Genomic DNA, 20,122 nt, shown 5'->3' on the forward strand with positions numbered 1-20,122 from the left:
ACACTATTGAGTGGAACCCCATCCGTGACACACAACATTGCTTCTTTTCTCCCTTGCATGGCGACATGAAAGTAAAAACCCTGAAATAAAGCAGAACATGTGATAGCTTGCTCAAAGAAACTCAAAACAATGGCAGTGGTGGGATTTGAACCCACGCCTCCTTAGAGACTGGAGCCTAAATCCAGCAGCCTTAGACCGCTCGGCCACACTACCCAGCTCTGGAAATATTCACACTTTCTCGTCAGTTACCTAGAGCGTCTGCACTCCCTTGTATTATAGTCTTCTTTTTCATTTCTATCTTTAAATCTTTAGTATCTCATGTTTGCTCAGTGCTCCTTACATCTTTTTTTGATTCTCTTTTAAAAAAATCTTAATTTATCTGATGTTGCTCTTTCTTCCATCGTATAAACTTAGATTAGTTTCTGCTTTATGTCTGAAGCAGATTGAATTAGAAAAACACCGGCAGATAATTGCAATAACAGCCGTGGGGAATTTGGGTCAAGGCTGGATTCCCTTTATTTGTCCGTTGTCCTTGGTGGCCTTGTTTGAAATTACATTACAGTTTTCTGTTGAGAAAAAGTTGCAGCGGTGAACTTTGAACCGGACACCTCCCGAAAGACTGGGTCCTTAAATCCAGTTCTCTGGACAGCTCGGCCACAGTACCCATTGTTAAAATGGACTGCTTGGTCATCACACAGACCATCACAACTTTCCTTTTTTCCAATCAAGGATTTGACGTGAACAACCACCGGTAGGAGGTGCAACTGCCACCGCGGGGGCACAGGACTTGGTGGCTGGTTGGTTAAGGCGATGGACTACACTATTGAGTTGGAACCCCATCCGGGACACACAACATTGCTTCTTTTCTCCCTTGCATGGGCGACATGAAAATAAAAACCCTGAAATAAAGCAGAACATGTGATAGCTTGCGCAAACGAAACTCAATAAAGATGGCAGTGGTGGGATTTGAACCCACGCCTCCTTAGAGACTGGAGCCTTAATCCAGCGCCTTAGACCGCTCGGCCACACTACCCAGCTCTGTCAAAGTATTCACACTATCTCGTCAGTTACCTAGAGCGTCTGCACTTCCCTTGTATTTTAGTCTTCTTTTTCATTTTCATCTTTAAAATCTTTATGTATCTCATGTTGCTCTTGCGTCCTTCATCTTTTTTTGATTCTCTTTTTAAAAATCTTAATTTATCTGATGTTGCTCTTTCTTCCATCGTATAAACTTAGAATTAGTTTCTGCTTTTATGTCTGAAGCAGATTGAATTAGAAAAACACGGCAGATAATTGCAATAACAGCCGTGGGAATTTGGGTCAAGGCTGGATTCCCTTTATTTGTCCGGTGTCCTTGGTGGCCTTGTTTGAAATTACATTACAGTTTTCTGTTGAGAAAAAGTTGCAGCGGTGAACTTTGAACCGACACCTCCCGAAAGACTGGGTCCTTAAATCCAGTTCTCTGGACAGCTCGGCCACAGTACCCATTGTTAAAATGGACTGCTTGGTCATCACACAGACCATCACAACTTTCCTTTTTTCCAATCAAGGATTTGACGTGAACAACCACCGGTAGGAGGTGCAACTGCCACCGCGGGGGCACAGGACTTGGTGGCTGGTTGGTTAAGGCGATGGACTACACTATTGAGTTGGAACCCCATCCGGGACACACAACATTGCTTCTTTTCTCCCTTGCATGGGCGACATGAAAATAAAAACCCTGAAATAAAGCAGAACATGTGATAGCTTGCGCAAACAAACTCAATAAAGATGGCAGTGGTGGGATTTGAACCCACGCCTCCTTAGAGACTGGAGCCTTAATCCAGCGCCTTAGACCGCTCGGCCACACTACCCAGCTCTGTCAAAGTATTCACACTTTCTCGTCAGTTACCTAGAGCGTCTGCACTTCCCTTGTATTTTAGTCTTCTTTTTCATTTTCATCTTTAAAATCTTTATGTATCTCATGTTGCTCTTGCGTCCTTCATCTTTTTTTGATTCTCTTTTTAAAAATCTTAATTTATCTGATGTTGCTCTTTCTTCCATCGTATAAACTTAGAATTAGTTTCTGCTTTTATGTCTGAAGCAGATTGAATTAGAAAAACACGGCAGATAATTGCAATAACAGCCGTGGGAATTTGGGTCAAGGCTGGATTCCCTTTATTTGTCCCGTGTCCTTGGTGGCCTTGTTTGAAATTACATTACAGTTTTCTGTTGAGAAAAAGTTGCAGCGGTGAACTTTGAACCGACACCTCCCGAAAGACTGGGTCCTTAAATCCAGTTCTCTGGACAGCTCGGCCACAGTACCCATTGTTAAAATGGACTGCTTGGTCATCACACAGACCATCACAACTTTCCTTTTTTCCAATCAAGGATTTGACGTGAACAACCACCGGTAGGAGGTGCAACTGCCACCGCGGGGGCACAGGACTTGGTGGCTGGTTGGTTAAGGCGATGGACTACACTATTGAGTTGGAACCCCATCCGGGACACACAACATTGCTTCTTTTCTCCCTTGCATGGGCGACATGAAAATAAAAACCCTGAAATAAAGCAGAACATGTGATAGCTTGCGCAAACAAACTCAATAAAGATGGCAGTGGTGGGATTTGAACCCACGCCTCCTTAGAGACTGGAGCCTTAATCCAGCGCCTTAGACCGCTCGGCCACACTACCCAGCTCTGTCAAAGTATTCACACTTTCTCGTCAGTTACCTAGAGCGTCTGCACTTCCTTGTATTTTAGTCTTCTTTTTCATTTTCATCTTTAAAATCTTTATGTATCTCATGTTGCTCTTGCGTCCTTCATCTTTTTTTGATTCTCTTTTTAAAAATCTTAATTTATCTGATGTTGCTCTTTCTTCCATCGTATAAACTTAGAATTAGTTTCTGCTTTTATGTCTGAAGCAGATTGAATTAGAAAAACACGGCAGATAATTGCAATAACAGCCGTGGGAATTTGGGTCAAGGCTGGATTCCCTTTATTTGTCCGGTGTCCTTGGTGGCCTTGTTTGAAATTACATTACAGTTTTCTGTTGAGAAAAAGTTGCAGCGGTGAACTTTGAACCGACACCTCCCGAAAGACTGGGTCCTTAAATCCAGTTCTCTGGACAGCTCGGCCACAGTACCCATTGTTAAAATGGACTGCTTGGTCATCACACAGACCATCACAACTTTCCTTTTTTCCAATCAAGGATTTGACGTGAACAACCACCGGTAGGAGGTGCAACTGCCACCGCGGGGGCACAGGACTTGGTGGCTGGTTGGTTAAGGCGATGGACTACACTATTGAGTTGGAACCCCATCCGGGACACACAACATTGCTTCTTTTCTCCCTTGCATGGGCGACATGAAAATAAAAACCCTGAAATAAAGCAGAACATGTGATAGCTTGCGCAAAGAAACTCAATAAAGATGGCAGTGGTGGGATTTGAACCCACGCCTCCTTAGAGACTGGAGCCTTAATCCAGCGCCTTAGACCGCTCGGCCACACTACCCAGCTCTGTCAAAGTATTCACACTTTCTCGTCAGTTACCTAGAGCGTCTGCACTCCCTTGTATTTTAGTCTTCTTTTTCATTTTCATCTTTAAAATCTTTATGTATCTCATGTTGCTCTTGCGTCCTTCATCTTTTTTTGATTCTCTTTTTAAAAATCTTAATTTATCTGATGTTGCTCTTTCTTCCATCGTATAAACTTAGAATTAGTTTCTGCTTTTATGTCTGAAGCAGATTGAATTAGAAAAACACGGCAGATAATTGCAATAACAGCCGTGGGAATTTGGGTCAAGGCTGGATTCCCTTTATTTGTCCGGTGTCCTTGGTGGCCTTGTTTGAAATTACATTACAGTTTTCTGTTGAGAAAAAGTTGCAGCGGTGAACTTTGAACCGACACCTCCCGAAAGACTGGGTCCTTAAATCCAGTTCTCTGGACAGCTCGGCCACAGTACCCATTGTTAAAATGGACTGCTTGGTCATCACACAGACCATCACAACTTTCCTTTTTTCCAATCAAGGATTTGACGTGAACAACCACCGGTAGGAGGTGCAACTGCCACCGCGGGGGCACAGGACTTGGTGGCTGGTTGGTTAAGGCGATGGACTACACTATTGAGTTGGAACCCCATCCGGGACACACAACATTGCTTCTTTTCTCCCTTGCATGGGCGACATGAAAATAAAAACCCTGAAATAAAGCAGAACATGTGATAGCTTGCGCAAACAAACTCAATAAAGATGGCAGTGGTGGGATTTGAACCCACGCCTCCTTAGAGACTGGAGCCTTAATCCAGCGCCTTAGACCGCTCGGCCACACTACCCAGCTCTGTCAAAGTATTCACACTTTCTCGTCAGTTACCTAGAGCGTCTGCACTCCCTTGTATTTTAGTCTTCTTTTTCATTTTCATCTTTAAAATCTTTATGTATCTCATGTTGCTCTTGCGTCCTTCATCTTTTTTTGATTCTCTTTTTAAAAATCTTAATTTATCTGATGTTGCTCTTTCTTCCATCGTATAAACTTAGAATTAGTTTCTGCTTTTATGTCTGAAGCAGATTGAATTAGAAAAACACGGCAGATAATTGCAATAACAGCCGTGGGAATTTGGGTCAAGGCTGGATTCCCTTTATTTGTCCGGTGTCCTTGGTGGCCTTGTTTGAAATTACATTACAGTTTTCTGTTGAGAAAAAGTTGCAGCGGTGAACTTTGAACCGACACCTCCCGAAAGACTGGGTCCTTAAATCCAGTTCTCTGGACAGCTCGGCCACAGTACCCATTGTTAAAATGGACTGCTTGGTCATCACACAGACCATCACAACTTTCCTTTTTTCCAATCAAGGATTTGACGTGAACAACCACCGGTAGGAGGTGCAACTGCCACCGCGGGGGCACAGGACTTGGTGGCTGGTTGGTTAGGGCGATGGACTACACTATTGAGTTGGAACCCCATCCGGGACACACAACATTGCTTCTTTTCTCCCTTGCATGGGCGACATGAAAATAAAAACCCTGAAATAAAGCAGAACATGTGATAGCTTGCTCAAAGAAACTCAATAAAGATGGCAGTGGTGGGATTTGAACCCACGCCTCCTTAGAGACTGGAGCCTTAATCCAGCGCCTTAGACCGCTCGGCCACACTACCCAGCTCTGTCAAAGTATTCACACTTTCTCGTCAGTTACCTAGAGCGTCTGCACTCCCTTGTATTTTAGTCTTCTTTTTCATTTTCATCTTTAAAATCTTTATGTATCTCATGTTGCTCTTGCGTCCTTCATCTTTTTTTGATTCTCTTTTTAAAAATCTTAATTTATCTGATGTTGCTCTTTCTTCCATCGTATAAACTTAGAATTAGTTTCTGCTTTTATGTCTGAAGCAGATTGAATTAGAAAAACACGGCAGATAATTGCAATAACAGCCGTGGGAATTTGGGTCAAGGCTGGATTCCCTTTATTTGTCCGGTGTCCTTGGTGGCCTTGTTTGAAATTACATTACAGTTTTCTGTTGAGAAAAAGTTGCAGCGGTGGAACTTTGAACCGACACCTCCCGAAAGACTGGGTCCTTAAATCCAGTTCTCTGGACAGCTCGGCCACAGTACCCATTGTTAAAATGGACTGCTTGGTCGTCGCACAGACCATCACAACTTTCCTTTTTTCCAATCAAGGATTTGACATGAACAACCACCGGTAGGAGGTGCAACTGCCACCGTGGGAGCACAGGACTTGGTGGCTGGTTGGTTAGGGCAATGGACTACAGTCACTATTGAGTTGGAACCCCATCCGGGACACACAACATTGCTTCTTTTCTCCCTTGCATGGGCGACATGAAAAGTAAAAACCCTGAAATAAAGCAGAACATGTGATAGCTTGCTCAAAGAAACTCAATAAAGATGGCAGTGGTGGGATTTGAACCCACGCCTCCTTAGAGACTGGAGCCTAAATCCAGCGCCTTAGACCGCTCGGCCACACTACCCAGATCTGGAAAGTATTTCACACTTTCTCGTCAGTTACCTAGAGCGTCTGCACTCCCTTGTATTATAGTCTTCTTTTTCATTTTCTTCTTTAAAATCTTTATGTATCTCATGTTGCTCTTGCGTCCTTCATCTTTTTTTGATTCTCTTTTTAAAAATCTTAATTTATCTGATGTTGCTCTTTCTTCCATCGTATAAACTTAGAATTAGTTTCTGCTTTTATGTCTGAAGCAGATTGAATTAGAAAAACACAGCAGATAATTGCAATAACAGACGTGGGAATTAGGGTAAAGGCAGGATTCCCTTTATTTGTCCGGTGTCCTTGGTGGCCTTTTTGAAATTACATTACAGTTTTCTGTTGCGAAAAAGTTGCAGAGGTGGACTTTGAACCGACACCTCCAAAAGACTGGGTCCTTTAATCCAGTTCTCTGGATAGCTCGACCACAGTACCCACTGTTAAAATGGACTGCTTGGTCGTCGCACAGACCATCACAACTTTCCTTTTTTCCAATCAAGGATTTGACATGAACAACCACCGGTAGGAGGTGCAACTGCCACCGTGAGAGCACAGGACTTGGTGGCTGGTTGGTTAGGGCAATGGACTACAGTCACACTATTGAGTTGGAACCCCATCCGGGACACACAACATTGCTTCTTTTCTCCCTTGCATGGGCGACATGAAAGTAAAATCCCTGAAATAAAGCAGAACATGTGATAGCTTGCTCAAAGAAACTCAATAAAGATGGCAGTGGTGGGATTTGAACCCACGCCTCCTTAGAGACTGGAGCCTAAATCCAGCGCCTTAGACCGCTCGGCCACACTACCCAGATCTGGAAAGATTTTCACACTTTCTCGTCAGTTACCTAGAGCGTCTGCACTCCCTTGTATTATAGTCTTCTTTTTCATTTTCTTCTTTAAAATCTTTATGTATCTCATGTTGGTCTTGCGTCCTTCATCTTTTTTTGATTCTCTTTTTAAAAATCTTAATTTATCTGATGTTGCTCTTTCTTCCATCGTATAAACTTAGAATTAGTTTCTGCTTTTATGTCTGAAGCAGATTGAATTAGAAAAACACAGCAGATAATTGCAATAACAGACGTGGGAATTAGGGTAAAGGCAGGATTCCCTTTATTTGTCCGGTGTCCTTGGTGGCCTTTTTGAAATTACATTACAGTTTTCTGTTGCGAAAAAGTTGCAGAGGTGGACTTTGAACCGACACCTCCAAAAGACTGGGTCCTTTAATCCAGTTCTCTGGATAGCTCGACCACAGTACCCACTGTTAAAATGGACTGCTTGGTCGTCGCACAGACCATCACAACTTTCCTTTTTTCCAATCAAGGATTTGACATGAACAACCACCGGTAGGAGGTGCAACTGCCACCGTGAGAGCACAGGACTTGGTGGCTGGTTGGTTAGGGCAATGGACTAGTCACACTATTGAGTTGGAACCCCATCCGGGACACACAACATTGCTTCTTTTCTCCCTTGCATGGGCGACATGAAAGTAAAAAGCCTGAAATAAAGCAGAACATGTGATAGCTTGCTCAAAGAAACTCAAAAACAATGGCAGTGGTGGGATTTGAACCCACGCCTCCTTAGAGACTGGAGCCTAAATCCAGCGCCTTAGACCGCTCGGCCACACTACCCAGATCTGGAAAGATTTTCACACTTTCTCGTCAGTTACCTAGAGCGTCTGCACTCCCTTGTATTATAGTCTTCTTTTTCATTTTCTTCTTTAAAATCTTTATGTATCTCATGTTGCTCTTGCGTCCTTCATCTTTTTTTGATTCTCTTTTTAAAAATCTTAATTTATCTGATGTTGCTCTTTCTTCCATCGTATAAACTTAGAATTAGTTTCTGCTTTTATGTCTGAAGCAGATTGAATTAGAAAAACACAGCAGATAATTGCAATAACAGACGTGGGAATTAGGGTAAAGGCAGGATTCCCTTTATTTGTCCGGTGTCCTTGGTGGCCTTTTTGAAATTACATTACAGTTTTCTGTTGCGAAAAAGTTGCAGAGGTGGACTTTGAACCGACACCTCCAAAAGACTGGGTCCTTTAATCCAGTTCTCTGGATAGCTCGACCACAGTACCCACTGTTAAAATGGACTGCTTGGTCGTCGCACAGACCATCACAACTTTCCTTTTTTCCAATCAAGGATTTGACATGAACAACCACCGGTAGGAGGTGCAACTGCCACCGTGAGAGCACAGGACTTGGTGGCTGGTTGGTTAGGGCAATGGACTACAGTCACACTATTGAGTTGGAACCCCATCCGGGACACACAACATTGCTTCTTTTCTCCCTTGCATGGGCGACATGAAAGTAAAAAGCCTGAAATAAAGCAGAACATGTGATAGCTTGCTCAAAGAAACTCAATAAAGATGGCAGTGGTGGGATTTGAACCCACGCCTCCTTAGAGACTGGAGCCTAAATCCAGCGCCTTAGACCGCTCGGCCACACTACCCAGATCTGGAAAGATTTTCACACTTTCTCGTCAGTTACCTAGAGCGTCTGCACTCCCTTGTATTATAGTCTTCTTTTTCATTTTCTTCTTTAAAATCTTTATGTATCTCATGTTGGTCTTGCGTCCTTCATCTTTTTTTGATTCTCTTTTTAAAAATCTTAATTTATCTGATGTTGCTCTTTCTTCCATCGTATAAACTTAGAATTAGTTTCTGCTTTTATGTCTGAAGCAGATTGAATTAGAAAAACACAGCAGATAATTGCAATAACAGACGTGGGAATTAGGGTAAAGGCAGGATTCCCTTTATTTGTCCGGTGTCCTTGGTGGCCTTTTTGAAATTACATTACAGTTTTCTGTTGCGAAAAAGTTGCAGAGGTGGACTTTGAACCGACACCTCCAAAAGACTGGGTCCTTTAATCCAGTTCTCTGGATAGCTCGACCACAGTACCCACTGTTAAAATGGACTGCTTGGTCGTCGCACAGACCATCACAACTTTCCTTTTTTCCAATCAAGGATTTGACATGAACAACCACCGGTAGGAGGTGCAACTGCCACCGTGAGAGCACAGGACTTGGTGGCTGGTTGGTTAGGGCAATGGACTACAGTCACACTATTGAGTTGGAACCCCATCCGGGACACACAACATTGCTTCTTTTCTCCCTTGCATGGGCGACATGAAAGTAAAAACCCTGAAATAAAGCAGAACATGTGATAGCTTGCTCAAAGAAACTCAATAAAGATGGCAGTGGTGGGATTTGAACCCACGCCTCCTTAGAGACTGGAGCCTAAATCCAGCGCCTTAGACCGCTCGGCCACACTACCCAGATCTGGAAAGATTTTCACACTTTCTCGTCAGTTACCTAGAGCGTCTGCACTCCCTTGTATTATAGTCTTCTTTTTCATTTTCTTCTTTAAAATCTTTATGTATCTCATGTTGCTCTTGCGTCCTTCATCTTTTTTTGATTCTCTTTTTAAAAATCTTAATTTATCTGATGTTGCTCTTTCTTCCATCGTATAAACTTAGAATTAGTTTCTGCTTTTATGTCTGAAGCAGATTGAATTAGAAAAACACAGCAGATAATTGCAATAACAGACGTGGGAATTAGGGTAAAGGCAGGATTCCCTTTATTTGTCCGGTGTCCTTGGTGGCCTTTTTGAAATTACATTACAGTTTTCTGTTGCGAAAAAGTTGCAGAGGTGGACTTTGAACCGACACCTCCAAAAGACTGGGTCCTTTAATCCAGTTCTCTGGATAGCTCGACCACAGTACCCACTGTTAAAATGGACTGCTTGGTCGTCGCACAGACCATCACAACTTTCCTTTTTTCCAATCAAGGATTTGACATGAACAACCACCGGTAGGAGGTGCAACTGCCACCGTGAGAGCACAGGACTTGGTGGCTGGTTGGTTAGGGCAATGGACTACAGTCACACTATTGAGTTGGAACCCCATCCGGGACACACAACATTGCTTCTTTTCTCCCTTGCATGGGCGACATGAAAGTAAAATCCCTGAAATAAAGCAGAACATGTGATAGCTTGCTCAAAGAAACTCAATAAAGATGGCAGTGGTGGGATTTGAACCCACACCTCCTTAGAGACTGGAGCCTAAATCCAGCGCCTTAGACCACTTGGCCACACTACCCAGATCTGGAAAGATTTTCACACTTTCTCGTCAGTTACCTAGAGCGTCTGCACTCCCTTGTATTATAGTCTTCTTTTTCATTTTCTTCTTTAAAATCTTTATGTATCTCATGTTGGTCTTGCGTCCTTCATCTTTTTTTGATTCTCTTTTTAAAAATCTTAATTTATCTGATGTTGCTCTTTCTTCCATCGTATAAACTTAGAATTAGTTTCTGCTTTTATGTCTGAAGCAGATTGAATTAGAAAAACACAGCAGATAATTGCAATAACAGACGTGGGAATTAGGGTAAAGGCAGGATTCCCTTTATTTGTCCGGTGTCCTTGGTGGCCTTTTTGAAATTACATTACAGTTTTCTGTTGCGAAAAAGTTGCAGAGGTGGACTTTGAACCGACACCTCCAAAAGACTGGGTCCTTTAATCCAGTTCTCTGGATAGCTCGACCACAGTACCCACTGTTAAAATGGACTGCTTGGTCGTCGCACAGACCATCACAACTTTCCTTTTTTCCAATCAAGGATTTGACATGAACAACCACCGGTAGGAGGTGCAACTGCCACCGTGAGAGCACAGGACTTGGTGGCTGGTTGGTTAGGGCAATGGACTACACTATTGAGTTGGAACCCCATCCGGGACACACAACATTGCTTCTTTTCTCCCTTGCATGGGCGACATGAAAGTAAAAATCCCTGAAATAAAGCAGAACATGTGATAGCTTGCTCAAAGAAACTCAATAAAGATGGCAGTGGTGGGATTTGAACCCACGCCTCCTTAGAGACTGGAGCCTAAATCCAGCGCCTTAGACCGCTCGGCCACACTACCCAGATCTGGAAAGATTTTCACACTTTCTCGTCAGTTACCTAGAGCGTCTGCACTCCCTTGTATTATAGTCTTCTTTTTCATTTTCTTCTTTAAAATCTTTATGTATCTCATGTTGGTCTTGCGTCCTTCATCTTTTTTTGATTCTCTTTTTAAAAATCTTAATTTATCTGATGTTGCTCTTTCTTCCATCGTATAAACTTAGAATTAGTTTCTGCTTTTATGTCTGAAGCAGATTGAATTAGAAAAACACAGCAGATAATTGCAATAACAGACGTGGGAATTAGGGTAAAGGCAGGATTCCCTTTATTTGTCCGGTGTCCTTGGTGGCCTTTTTGAAATTACATTACAGTTTTCTGTTGCGAAAAAGTTGCAGAGGTGGACTTTGAACCGACACCTCCAAAAGACTGGGTCCTTTAATCCAGTTCTCTGGATAGCTCGACCACAGTACCCACTGTTAAAATGGACTGCTTGGTCGTCGCACAGACCATCACAACTTTCCTTTTTTCCAATCAAGGATTTGACATGAACAACCACCGGTAGGAGGTGCAACTGCCACCGTGAGAGCACAGGACTTGGTGGCTGGTTGGTTAGGGCAATGGACTACAGTCACACTATTGAGTTGGAACCCCATCCGGGACACACAACATTGCTTCTTTTCTCCCTTGCATGGGCGACATGAAAGTAAAATCCCTGAAATAAAGCAGAACATGTGATAGCTTGCTCAAAGAAACTCAATAAAGATGGCAGTGGTGGGATTTGAACCCACACCTCCTTAGAGACTGGAGCCTAAATCCAGCGCCTTAGACCACTTGGCCACACTACCCAGATCTGGAAAGATTTTCACACTTTCTCGTCAGTTACCTAGAGCGTCTGCACTCCCTTGTATTATAGTCTTCTTTTTCATTTTCTTCTTTAAAATCTTTATGTATCTCATGTTGGTCTTGCGTCCTTCATCTTTTTTTGATTCTCTTTTTAAAAATCTTAATTTATCTGATGTTGCTCTTTCTTCCATCGTATAAACTTAGAATTAGTTTCTGCTTTTATGTCTGAAGCAGATTGAATTAGAAAAACACAGCAGATAATTGCAATAACAGACGTGGGAATTAGGGTAAAGGCAGGATTCCCTTTATTTGTCCGGTGTCCTTGGTGGCCTTTTTGAAATTACATTACAGTTTTCTGTTGCGAAAAAGTTGCAGAGGTGGACTTTGAACCGACACCTCCAAAAGACTGGGTCCTTTAATCCAGTTCTCTGGATAGCTCGACCACAGTACCCACTGTTAAAATGGACTGCTTGGTCGTCGCACAGACCATCACAACTTTCCTTTTTTCCAATCAAGGATTTGACATGAACAACCACCGGTAGGAGGTGCAACTGCCACCGTGAGAGCACAGGACTTGGTGGCTGGTTGGTTAGGGCAATGGACTACAGTCACACTATTGAGTTGGAACCCCATCCGGGACACACAACATTGCTTCTTTTCTCCCTTGCATGGGCGACATGAAAGTAAAAAGCCTGAAATAAAGCAGAACATGTGATAGCTTGCTCAAAGAAACTCAAAAACAATGGCAGTGGTGGGATTTGAACCCACGCCTCCTTAGAGACTGGAGCCTAAATCCAGCGCCTTAGACCGCTCGGCCACACTACCCAGATCTGGAAAGATTTTCACACTTTCTCGTCAGTTACCTAGAGCGTCTGCACTCCCTTGTATTATAGTCTTCTTTTTCATTTTCTTCTTTAAAATCTTTATGTATCTCATGTTGGTCTTGCGTCCTTCATCTTTTTTTGATTCTCTTTTTAAAAATCTTAATTTATCTGATGTTGCTCTTTCTTCCATCGTATAAACTTAGAATTAGTTTCTGCTTTTATGTCTGAAGCAGATTGAATTAGAAAAACACAGCAGATAATTGCAATAACAGACGTGGGAATTAGGGTAAAGGCAGGATTCCCTTTATTTGTCCGGTGTCCTTGGTGGCCTTTTTGAAATTACATTACAGTTTTCTGTTGCGAAAAAGTTGCAGAGGTGGACTTTGAACCGACACCTCCAAAAGACTGGGTCCTTTAATCCAGTTCTCTGGATAGCTCGACCACAGTACCCACTGTTAAAATGGACTGCTTGGTCGTCGCACAGACCATCACAACTTTCCTTTTTTCCAATCAAGGATTTGACATGAACAACCACCGGTAGGAGGTGCAACTGCCACCGTGAGAGCACAGGACTTGGTGGCTGGTTGGTTAGGGCAATGGACTACACTATTGAGTTGGAACCCCATCCGTGACACACAACATTGCTTCTTTTCTCCCTTGCATGGGCGACATGAAAGTAAAAAGCCTGAAATAAAGCAGAACATGTGATAGCTTGCTCAAAGAAACTCAAAAACAATGGCAGTGGTGGGATTTGAACCCACGCCTCCTTAGAGACTGGAGCCTAAATCCAGCGCCTTAGACCGCTCGGCCACACTACCCAGATCTGGAAAGATTTTCACACTTTCTCGTCAGTTACCTAGAGCGTCTGCACTCCCTTGTATTATAGTCTTCTTTTTCATTTTCTTCTTTAAAATCTTTATGTATCTCATGTTGCTCTTGCGTCCTTCATCTTTTTTTGATTCTCTTTTTAAAAATCTTAATTTATCTGATGTTGCTCTTTCTTCCATCGTATAAACTTAGAATTAGTTTCTGCTTTTATGTCTGAAGCAGATTGAATTAGAAAAACACAGCAGATAATTGCAATAACAGACGTGGGAATTAGGGTAAAGGCAGGATTCCCTTTATTTGTCCGGTGTCCTTGGTGGCCTTTTTGAAATTACATTACAGTTTTCTGTTGCGAAAAAGTTGCAGAGGTGGACTTTGAACCGACACCTCCAAAAGACTGGGTCCTTTAATCCAGTTCTCTGGATAGCTCGACCACAGTACCCACTGTTAAAATGGACTGCTTGGTCGTCGCACAGACCATCACAACTTTCCTTTTTTCCAATCAAGGATTTGACATGAACAACCACCGGTAGGAGGTGCAACTGCCACCGTGAGAGCACAGGACTTGGTGGCTGGTTGGTTAGGGCAATGGACTACACTATTGAGTTGGAACCCCATCCGTGACACACAACATTGCTTCTTTTCTCCCTTGCATGGGCGACATGAAAGTAAAAAGCCTGAAATAAAGCAGAACATGTGATAGCTTGCTCAAAGAAACTCAAAAACAATGGCAGTGGTGGGATTTGAACCCACGCCTCCTTAGAGACTGGAGCCTAAATCCAGCGCCTTAGACCGCTCGGCCACACTACCCAGATCTGGAAAGATTTTCACACTTTCTCGTCAGTTACCTAGAGCGTCTGCACTCCCTTGTATTATAGTCTTCTTTTTCATTTTCTTCTTTAAAATCTTTATGTATCTCATGTTGCTCTTGCGTCCTTCATCTTTTTTTGATTCTCTTTTTAAAAATCTTAATTTATCTGATGTTGCTCTTTCTTCCATCGTATAAACTTAGAATTAGTTTCTGCTTTTATGTCTGAAGCAGATTGAATTAGAAAAACACAGCAGATAATTGCAATAACAGACGTGGGAATTAGGGTAAAGGCAGGATTCCCTTTATTTGTCCGGTGTCCTTGGTGGCCTTTTTGAAATTACATTACAGTTTTCTGTTGCGAAAAAGTTGCAGAGGTGGACTTTGAACCGACACCTCCAAAAGACTGGGTCCTTTAATCCAGTTCTCTGGATAGCTCGACCACAGTACCCACTGTTAAAATGGACTGCTTGGTCGTCGCACAGACCATCACAACTTTCCTTTTTTCCAATCAAGGATTTGACATGAACAACCACCGGTAGGAGGTGCAACTGCCACCGTGAGAGCACAGGACTTGGTGGCTGGTTGGTTAGGGCAATGGACTACACTATTGAGTTGGAACCCCATCCGTGACACACAACATTGCTTCTTTTCTCCCTTGCATGGGCGACATGAAAGTAAAAAGCCTGAAATAAAGCAGAACATGTGATAGCTTGCTCAAAGAAACTCAAAAACAATGGCAGTGGTGGGATTTGAACCCACGCCTCCTTAGAGACTGGAGCCTAAATCCAGCGCCTTAGACCGCTCGGCCACACTACCCAGATCTGGAAAGATTTTCACACTTTCTCGTCAGTTACCTAGAGCGTCTGCACTCCCTTGTATTATAGTCTTCTTTTTCATTTTCTTCTTTAAAATCTTTATGTATCTCATGTTGCTCTTGCGTCCTTCATCTTTTTTTGATTCTCTTTTTAAAAATCTTAATTTATCTGATGTTGCTCTTTCTTCCATCGTATAAACTTAGAATTAGTTTCTGCTTTTATGTCTGAAGCAGATTGAATTAGAAAAACACAGCAGATAATTGCAATAACAGACGTGGGAATTAGGGTAAAGGCAGGATTCCCTTTATTTGTCCGGTGTCCTTGGTGGCCTTTTTGAAATTACATTACAGTTTTCTGTTGCGAAAAAGTTGCAGAGGTGGACTTTGAACCGACACCTCCAAAAGACTGGGTCCTTTAATCCAGTTCTCTGGATAGCTCGACCACAGTACCCACTGTTAAAATGGACTGCTTGGTCGTCGCACAGACCATCACAACTTTCCTTTTTTCCAATCAAGGATTTGACATGAACAACCACCGGTAGGAGGTGCAACTGCCACCGTGAGAGCACAGGACTTGGTGGCTGGTTGGTTAGGGCAATGGACTACACTATTGAGTTGGAACCCCATCCGTGACACACAACATTGCTTCTTTTCTCCCTTGCATGGGCGACATGAAAGTAAAAAGCCTGAAATAAAGCAGAACATGTGATAGCTTGCTCAAAGAAACTCAAAAACAATGGCAGTGGTGGGATTTGAACCCACGCCTCCTTAGAGACTGGAGCCTAAATCCAGCGCCTTAGACCGCTCGGCCACACTACCCAGATCTGGAAAGATTTTCACACTTTCTCGTCAGTTACCTAGAGCGTCTGCACTCCCTTGTATTATAGTCTTCTTTTTCATTTTCTTCTTTAAAATCTTTATGTATCTCATGTTGCTCTTGCGTCCTTCATCTTTTTTTGATTCTCTTTTTAAAAATCTTAATTTATCTGATGTTGCTCTTTCTTCCATCGTATAAACTTAGAATTAGTTTCTGCTTTTATGTCTGAAGCAGATTGAATTAGAAAAACACAGCAGATAATTGCAATAACAGACGTGGGAATTAGGGTAAAGGCAGGATTCCCTTTATTTGTCCGGTGTCCTTGGTGGCCTTTTTGAAATTACATTACAGTTTTCTGTTGCGAAAAAGTTGCAGAGGTGGACTTTGAACCGACACCTCCAAAAGACTGGGTCCTTTAATCCAGTTCTCTGGATAGCTCGACCACAGTACCCACTGTTAAAATGGACTGCTTGGTCGTCGCACAGACCATCACAACTTTCCTTTTTTCCAATCAAGGATTTGACATGAACAACCACCGGTAGGAGGTGCAACTGCCACCGTGAGAGCACAGGACTTGGTGGCTGGTTGGTTAGGGCAATGGACTACACTATTGAGTTGGAACCCCATCCGTGACACACAACATTGCTTCTTTTCTCCCTTGCATGGGCGACATGAAAGTAAAAAGCCTGAAATAAAGCAGAACATGTGATAGCTTGCTCAAAGAAACTCAAAAACAATGGCAGTGGTGGGATTTGAACCCACGCCTCCTTAGAGACTGGAGCCTAAATCCAGCGCCTTAGACCGCTCGGCCACACTACCCAGATCTGGAAAGATTTTCACACTTTCTCGTCAGTTACCTAGAGCGTCTGCACTCCCTTGTATTATAGTCTTCTTTTTCATTTTCTTCTTTAAAATCTTTATGTATCTCATGTTGCTCTTGCGTCCTTCATCTTTTTTTGATTCTCTTTTTAAAAATCTTAATTTATCTGATGTTGCTCTTTCTTCCATCGTATAAACTTAGAATTAGTTTCTGCTTTTATGTCTGAAGCAGATTGAATTAGAAAAACACAGCAGATAATTGCAATAACAGACGTGGGAATTAGGGTAAAGGCAGGATTCCCTTTATTTGTCCGGTGTCCTTGGTGGCCTTTTTGAAATTACATTACAGTTTTCTGTTGCGAAAAAGTTGCAGAGGTGGACTTTGAACCGACACCTCCAAAAGACTGGGTCCTTTAATCCAGTTCTCTGGATAGCTCGACCACAGTACCCACTGTTAAAATGGACTGCTTGGTCGTCGCACAGACCATCACAACTTTCCTTTTTTCCAATCAAGGATTTGACATGAACAACCACCGGTAGGAGGTGCAACTGCCACCGTGAGAGCACAGGACTTGGTGGCTGGTTGGTTAGGGCAATGGACTACACTATTGAGTTGGAACCCCATCCGTGACACACAACATTGCTTCTTTTCTCCCTTGCATGGGCGACATGAAAGTAAAAAGCCTGAAATAAAGCAGAACATGTGATAGCTTGCTCAAAGAAACTCAAAAACAATGGCAGTGGTGGGATTTGAACCCACGCCTCCTTAGAGACTGGAGCCTAAATCCAGCGCCTTAGACCGCTCGGCCACACTACCCAGATCTGGAAAGATTTTCACACTTTCTCGTCAGTTACCTAGAGCGTCTGCACTCCCTTGTATTATAGTCTTCTTTTTCATTTTCTTCTTTAAAATCTTTATGTATCTCATGTTGCTCTTGCGTCCTTCATCTTTTTTTGATTCTCTTTTTAAAAATCTTAATTTATCTGATGTTGCTCTTTCTTCCATCGTATAAACTTAGAATTAGTTTCTGCTTTTATGTCTGAAGCAGATTGAATTAGAAAAACACAGCAGATAATTGCAATAACAGACGTGGGAATTAGGGTAAAGGCAGGATTCCCTTTATTTGTCCGGTGTCCTTGGTGGCCTTTTTGAAATTACATTACAGTTTTCTGTTGCGAAAAAGTTGCAGAGGTGGACTTTGAACCGACACCTCCAAAAGACTGGGTCCTTTAATCCAGTTCTCTGGATAGCTCGACCACAGTACCCACTGTTAAAATGGACTGCTTGGTCGTCGCACAGACCATCACAACTTTCCTTTTTTCCAATCAAGGATTTGACATGAACAACCACCGGTAGGAGGTGCAACTGCCACCGTGAGAGCACAGGACTTGGTGGCTGGTTGGTTAGGGCAATGGACTACACTATTGAGTTGGAACCCCATCCGTGACACACAACATTGCTTCTTTTCTCCCTTGCATGGGCGACATGAAAGTAAAAAGCCTGAAATAAAGCAGAACATGTGATAGCTTGCTCAAAGAAACTCAAAAACAATGGCAGTGGTGGGATTTGAACCCACGCCTCCTTAGAGACTGGAGCCTAAATCCAGCGCCTTAGACCGCTCGGCCACACTACCCAGATCTGGAAAGATTTTCACACTTTCTCGTCAGTTACCTAGAGCGTCTGCACTCCCTTGTATTATAGTCTTCTTTTTCATTTTCTTCTTTAAAATCTTTATGTATCTCATGTTGGTCTTGCGTCCTTCATCTTTTTTTGATTCTCTTTTTAAAAATCTTAATTTATCTGATGTTGCTCTTTCTTCCATCGTATAAACTTAGAATTAGTTTCTGCTTTTATGTCTGAAGCAGATTGAATTAGAAAAACACAGCAGATAATTGCAATAACAGACGTGGGAATTAGGGTAAAGGCAGGATTCCCTTTATTTGTCCGGTGTCCTTGGTGGCCTTTTTGAAATTACATTACAGTTTTCTGTTGCGAAAAAGTTGCAGAGGTGGACTTTGAACCGACACCTCCAAAAGACTGGGTCCTTTAATCCAGTTCTCTGGATAGCTCGACCACAGTACCCACTGTTAAAATGGACTGCTTGGTCGTCGCACAGACCATCACAACTTTCCTTTTTTCCAATCAAGGATTTGACATGAACAACCACCGGTAGGAGGTGCAACTGCCACCGTGAGAGCACAGGACTTGGTGGCTGGTTGGTTAGGGCAATGGACTACACTATTGAGTTGGAACCCCATCCGTGACACACAACATTGCTTCTTTTCTCCCTTGCATGGGCGACATGAAAGTAAAAAGCCTGAAATAAAGCAGAACATGTGATAGCTTGCTCAAAGAAACTCAAAAACAATGGCAGTGGTGGGATTTGAACCCACGCCTCCTTAGAGACTGGAGCCTAAATCCAGCGCCTTAGACCGCTCGGCCACACTACCCAGATCTGGAAAGATTTTCACACTTTCTCGTCAGTTACCTAGAGCGTCTGCACTCCCTTGTATTATAGTCTTCTTTTTCATTTTCTTCTTTAAAATCTTTATGTATCTCATGTTGCTCTTGCGTCCTTCATCTTTTTTTGATTCTCTTTTTAAAAATCTTAATTTATCTGATGTTGCTCTTTCTTCCATCGTATAAACTTAGAATTAGTTTCTGCTTTTATGTCTGAAGCAGATTGAATTAGAAAAACACAGCAGATAATTGCAATAACAGACGTGGGAATTAGGGTAAAGGCAGGATTCCCTTTATTTGTCCGGTGTCCTTGGTGGCCTTTTTGAAATTACATTACAGTTTTCTGTTGCGAAAAAGTTGCAGAGGTGGACTTTGAACCGACACCTCCAAAAGACTGGGTCCTTTAATCCAGTTCTCTGGATAGCTCGACCACAGTACCCACTGTTAAAATGGACTGCTTGGTCGTCGCACAGACCATCACAACTTTCCTTTTTTCCAATCAAGGATTTGACATGAACAACCACCGGTAGGAGGTGCAACTGCCACCGTGAGAGCACAGGACTTGGTGGCTGGTTGGTTAGGGCAATGGACTACACTATTGAGTTGGAACCCCATCCGTGACACACAACATTGCTTCTTTTCTCCCTTGCATGGGCGACATGAAAGTAAAAAGCCTGAAATAAAGCAGAACATGTGATAGCTTGCTCAAAGAAACTCAAAAACAATGGCAGTGGTGGGATTTGAACCCACGCCTCCTTAGAGACTGGAGCCTAAATCCAGCGCCTTAGACCGCTCGGCCACACTACCCAGATCTGGAAAGATTTTCACACTTTCTCGTCAGTTACCTAGAGCGTCTGCACTCCCTTGTATTATAGTCTTCTTTTTCATTTTCTTCTTTAAAATCTTTATGTATCTCATGTTGCTCTTGCGTCCTTCATCTTTTTTTGATTCTCTTTTTAAAAATCTTAATTTATCTGATGTTGCTCTTTCTTCCATCGTATAAACTTAGAATTAGTTTCTGCTTTTATGTCTGAAGCAGATTGA

At 42.6% G+C, this 20,122-nt stretch overlaps 25 non-coding genes across 25 annotated transcripts; all 25 read right to left on the reverse strand.

Moving 5' to 3' along the window:
* Positions 1-130: 130 nt before the first annotated feature.
* trnal-uag (transfer RNA leucine (anticodon UAG)) lies at positions 131-213 on the reverse strand. Its single transcript has one exon. It is a non-coding gene; the product is annotated as a tRNA-Leu (tRNA).
* Positions 214-951: 738 nt separating this feature from the next.
* trnal-aag (transfer RNA leucine (anticodon AAG)) lies at positions 952-1,033 on the reverse strand. The gene has a single exon. It is a non-coding gene; the product is annotated as a tRNA-Leu (tRNA).
* Positions 1,034-1,771: 738 nt separating this feature from the next.
* Positions 1,772-1,853, reverse strand: trnal-aag (transfer RNA leucine (anticodon AAG)). Its single transcript has one exon. It is a non-coding gene; the product is annotated as a tRNA-Leu (tRNA).
* Positions 1,854-2,591: 738 nt separating this feature from the next.
* On the reverse strand, positions 2,592-2,673 carry trnal-aag (transfer RNA leucine (anticodon AAG)). Its single transcript has one exon. It is a non-coding gene; the product is annotated as a tRNA-Leu (tRNA).
* Positions 2,674-3,410: 737 nt separating this feature from the next.
* On the reverse strand, positions 3,411-3,492 carry trnal-aag (transfer RNA leucine (anticodon AAG)). The gene has a single exon. It is a non-coding gene; the product is annotated as a tRNA-Leu (tRNA).
* Positions 3,493-4,229: 737 nt separating this feature from the next.
* On the reverse strand, positions 4,230-4,311 carry trnal-aag (transfer RNA leucine (anticodon AAG)). The gene has a single exon. It is a non-coding gene; the product is annotated as a tRNA-Leu (tRNA).
* Positions 4,312-5,048: 737 nt separating this feature from the next.
* trnal-aag (transfer RNA leucine (anticodon AAG)) lies at positions 5,049-5,130 on the reverse strand. The gene has a single exon. It is a non-coding gene; the product is annotated as a tRNA-Leu (tRNA).
* Positions 5,131-5,873: 743 nt separating this feature from the next.
* Positions 5,874-5,955, reverse strand: trnal-uag (transfer RNA leucine (anticodon UAG)). Its single transcript has one exon. It is a non-coding gene; the product is annotated as a tRNA-Leu (tRNA).
* Positions 5,956-6,696: 741 nt separating this feature from the next.
* trnal-uag (transfer RNA leucine (anticodon UAG)) lies at positions 6,697-6,778 on the reverse strand. Its single transcript has one exon. It is a non-coding gene; the product is annotated as a tRNA-Leu (tRNA).
* A 739-nt stretch (positions 6,779-7,517) lies between these two features.
* On the reverse strand, positions 7,518-7,599 carry trnal-uag (transfer RNA leucine (anticodon UAG)). Its single transcript has one exon. It is a non-coding gene; the product is annotated as a tRNA-Leu (tRNA).
* A 741-nt stretch (positions 7,600-8,340) lies between these two features.
* On the reverse strand, positions 8,341-8,422 carry trnal-uag (transfer RNA leucine (anticodon UAG)). The gene has a single exon. It is a non-coding gene; the product is annotated as a tRNA-Leu (tRNA).
* Positions 8,423-9,163: 741 nt separating this feature from the next.
* Positions 9,164-9,245, reverse strand: trnal-uag (transfer RNA leucine (anticodon UAG)). Its single transcript has one exon. It is a non-coding gene; the product is annotated as a tRNA-Leu (tRNA).
* A 741-nt stretch (positions 9,246-9,986) lies between these two features.
* trnal-uag (transfer RNA leucine (anticodon UAG)) lies at positions 9,987-10,068 on the reverse strand. The gene has a single exon. It is a non-coding gene; the product is annotated as a tRNA-Leu (tRNA).
* A 736-nt stretch (positions 10,069-10,804) lies between these two features.
* Positions 10,805-10,886, reverse strand: trnal-uag (transfer RNA leucine (anticodon UAG)). Its single transcript has one exon. It is a non-coding gene; the product is annotated as a tRNA-Leu (tRNA).
* Positions 10,887-11,627: 741 nt separating this feature from the next.
* Positions 11,628-11,709, reverse strand: trnal-uag (transfer RNA leucine (anticodon UAG)). The gene has a single exon. It is a non-coding gene; the product is annotated as a tRNA-Leu (tRNA).
* Positions 11,710-12,450: 741 nt separating this feature from the next.
* On the reverse strand, positions 12,451-12,532 carry trnal-uag (transfer RNA leucine (anticodon UAG)). Its single transcript has one exon. It is a non-coding gene; the product is annotated as a tRNA-Leu (tRNA).
* Positions 12,533-13,267: 735 nt separating this feature from the next.
* Positions 13,268-13,349, reverse strand: trnal-uag (transfer RNA leucine (anticodon UAG)). Its single transcript has one exon. It is a non-coding gene; the product is annotated as a tRNA-Leu (tRNA).
* Positions 13,350-14,084: 735 nt separating this feature from the next.
* Positions 14,085-14,166, reverse strand: trnal-uag (transfer RNA leucine (anticodon UAG)). Its single transcript has one exon. It is a non-coding gene; the product is annotated as a tRNA-Leu (tRNA).
* Positions 14,167-14,901: 735 nt separating this feature from the next.
* Positions 14,902-14,983, reverse strand: trnal-uag (transfer RNA leucine (anticodon UAG)). Its single transcript has one exon. It is a non-coding gene; the product is annotated as a tRNA-Leu (tRNA).
* Positions 14,984-15,718: 735 nt separating this feature from the next.
* trnal-uag (transfer RNA leucine (anticodon UAG)) lies at positions 15,719-15,800 on the reverse strand. The gene has a single exon. It is a non-coding gene; the product is annotated as a tRNA-Leu (tRNA).
* Positions 15,801-16,535: 735 nt separating this feature from the next.
* Positions 16,536-16,617, reverse strand: trnal-uag (transfer RNA leucine (anticodon UAG)). The gene has a single exon. It is a non-coding gene; the product is annotated as a tRNA-Leu (tRNA).
* Positions 16,618-17,352: 735 nt separating this feature from the next.
* Positions 17,353-17,434, reverse strand: trnal-uag (transfer RNA leucine (anticodon UAG)). Its single transcript has one exon. It is a non-coding gene; the product is annotated as a tRNA-Leu (tRNA).
* A 735-nt stretch (positions 17,435-18,169) lies between these two features.
* trnal-uag (transfer RNA leucine (anticodon UAG)) lies at positions 18,170-18,251 on the reverse strand. The gene has a single exon. It is a non-coding gene; the product is annotated as a tRNA-Leu (tRNA).
* A 735-nt stretch (positions 18,252-18,986) lies between these two features.
* Positions 18,987-19,068, reverse strand: trnal-uag (transfer RNA leucine (anticodon UAG)). Its single transcript has one exon. It is a non-coding gene; the product is annotated as a tRNA-Leu (tRNA).
* A 735-nt stretch (positions 19,069-19,803) lies between these two features.
* Positions 19,804-19,885, reverse strand: trnal-uag (transfer RNA leucine (anticodon UAG)). Its single transcript has one exon. It is a non-coding gene; the product is annotated as a tRNA-Leu (tRNA).
* Between the last annotated feature and the right edge of the window lie 237 nt (positions 19,886-20,122).

Source organism: Oncorhynchus kisutch, unplaced genomic scaffold (genome assembly GCF_002021735.2).
Source record: "Oncorhynchus kisutch isolate 150728-3 unplaced genomic scaffold, Okis_V2 Okis01b-Okis20b_hom, whole genome shotgun sequence".
In the NCBI taxonomy this organism is placed as follows: Eukaryota; Metazoa; Chordata; class Actinopteri; order Salmoniformes; family Salmonidae; genus Oncorhynchus; species Oncorhynchus kisutch.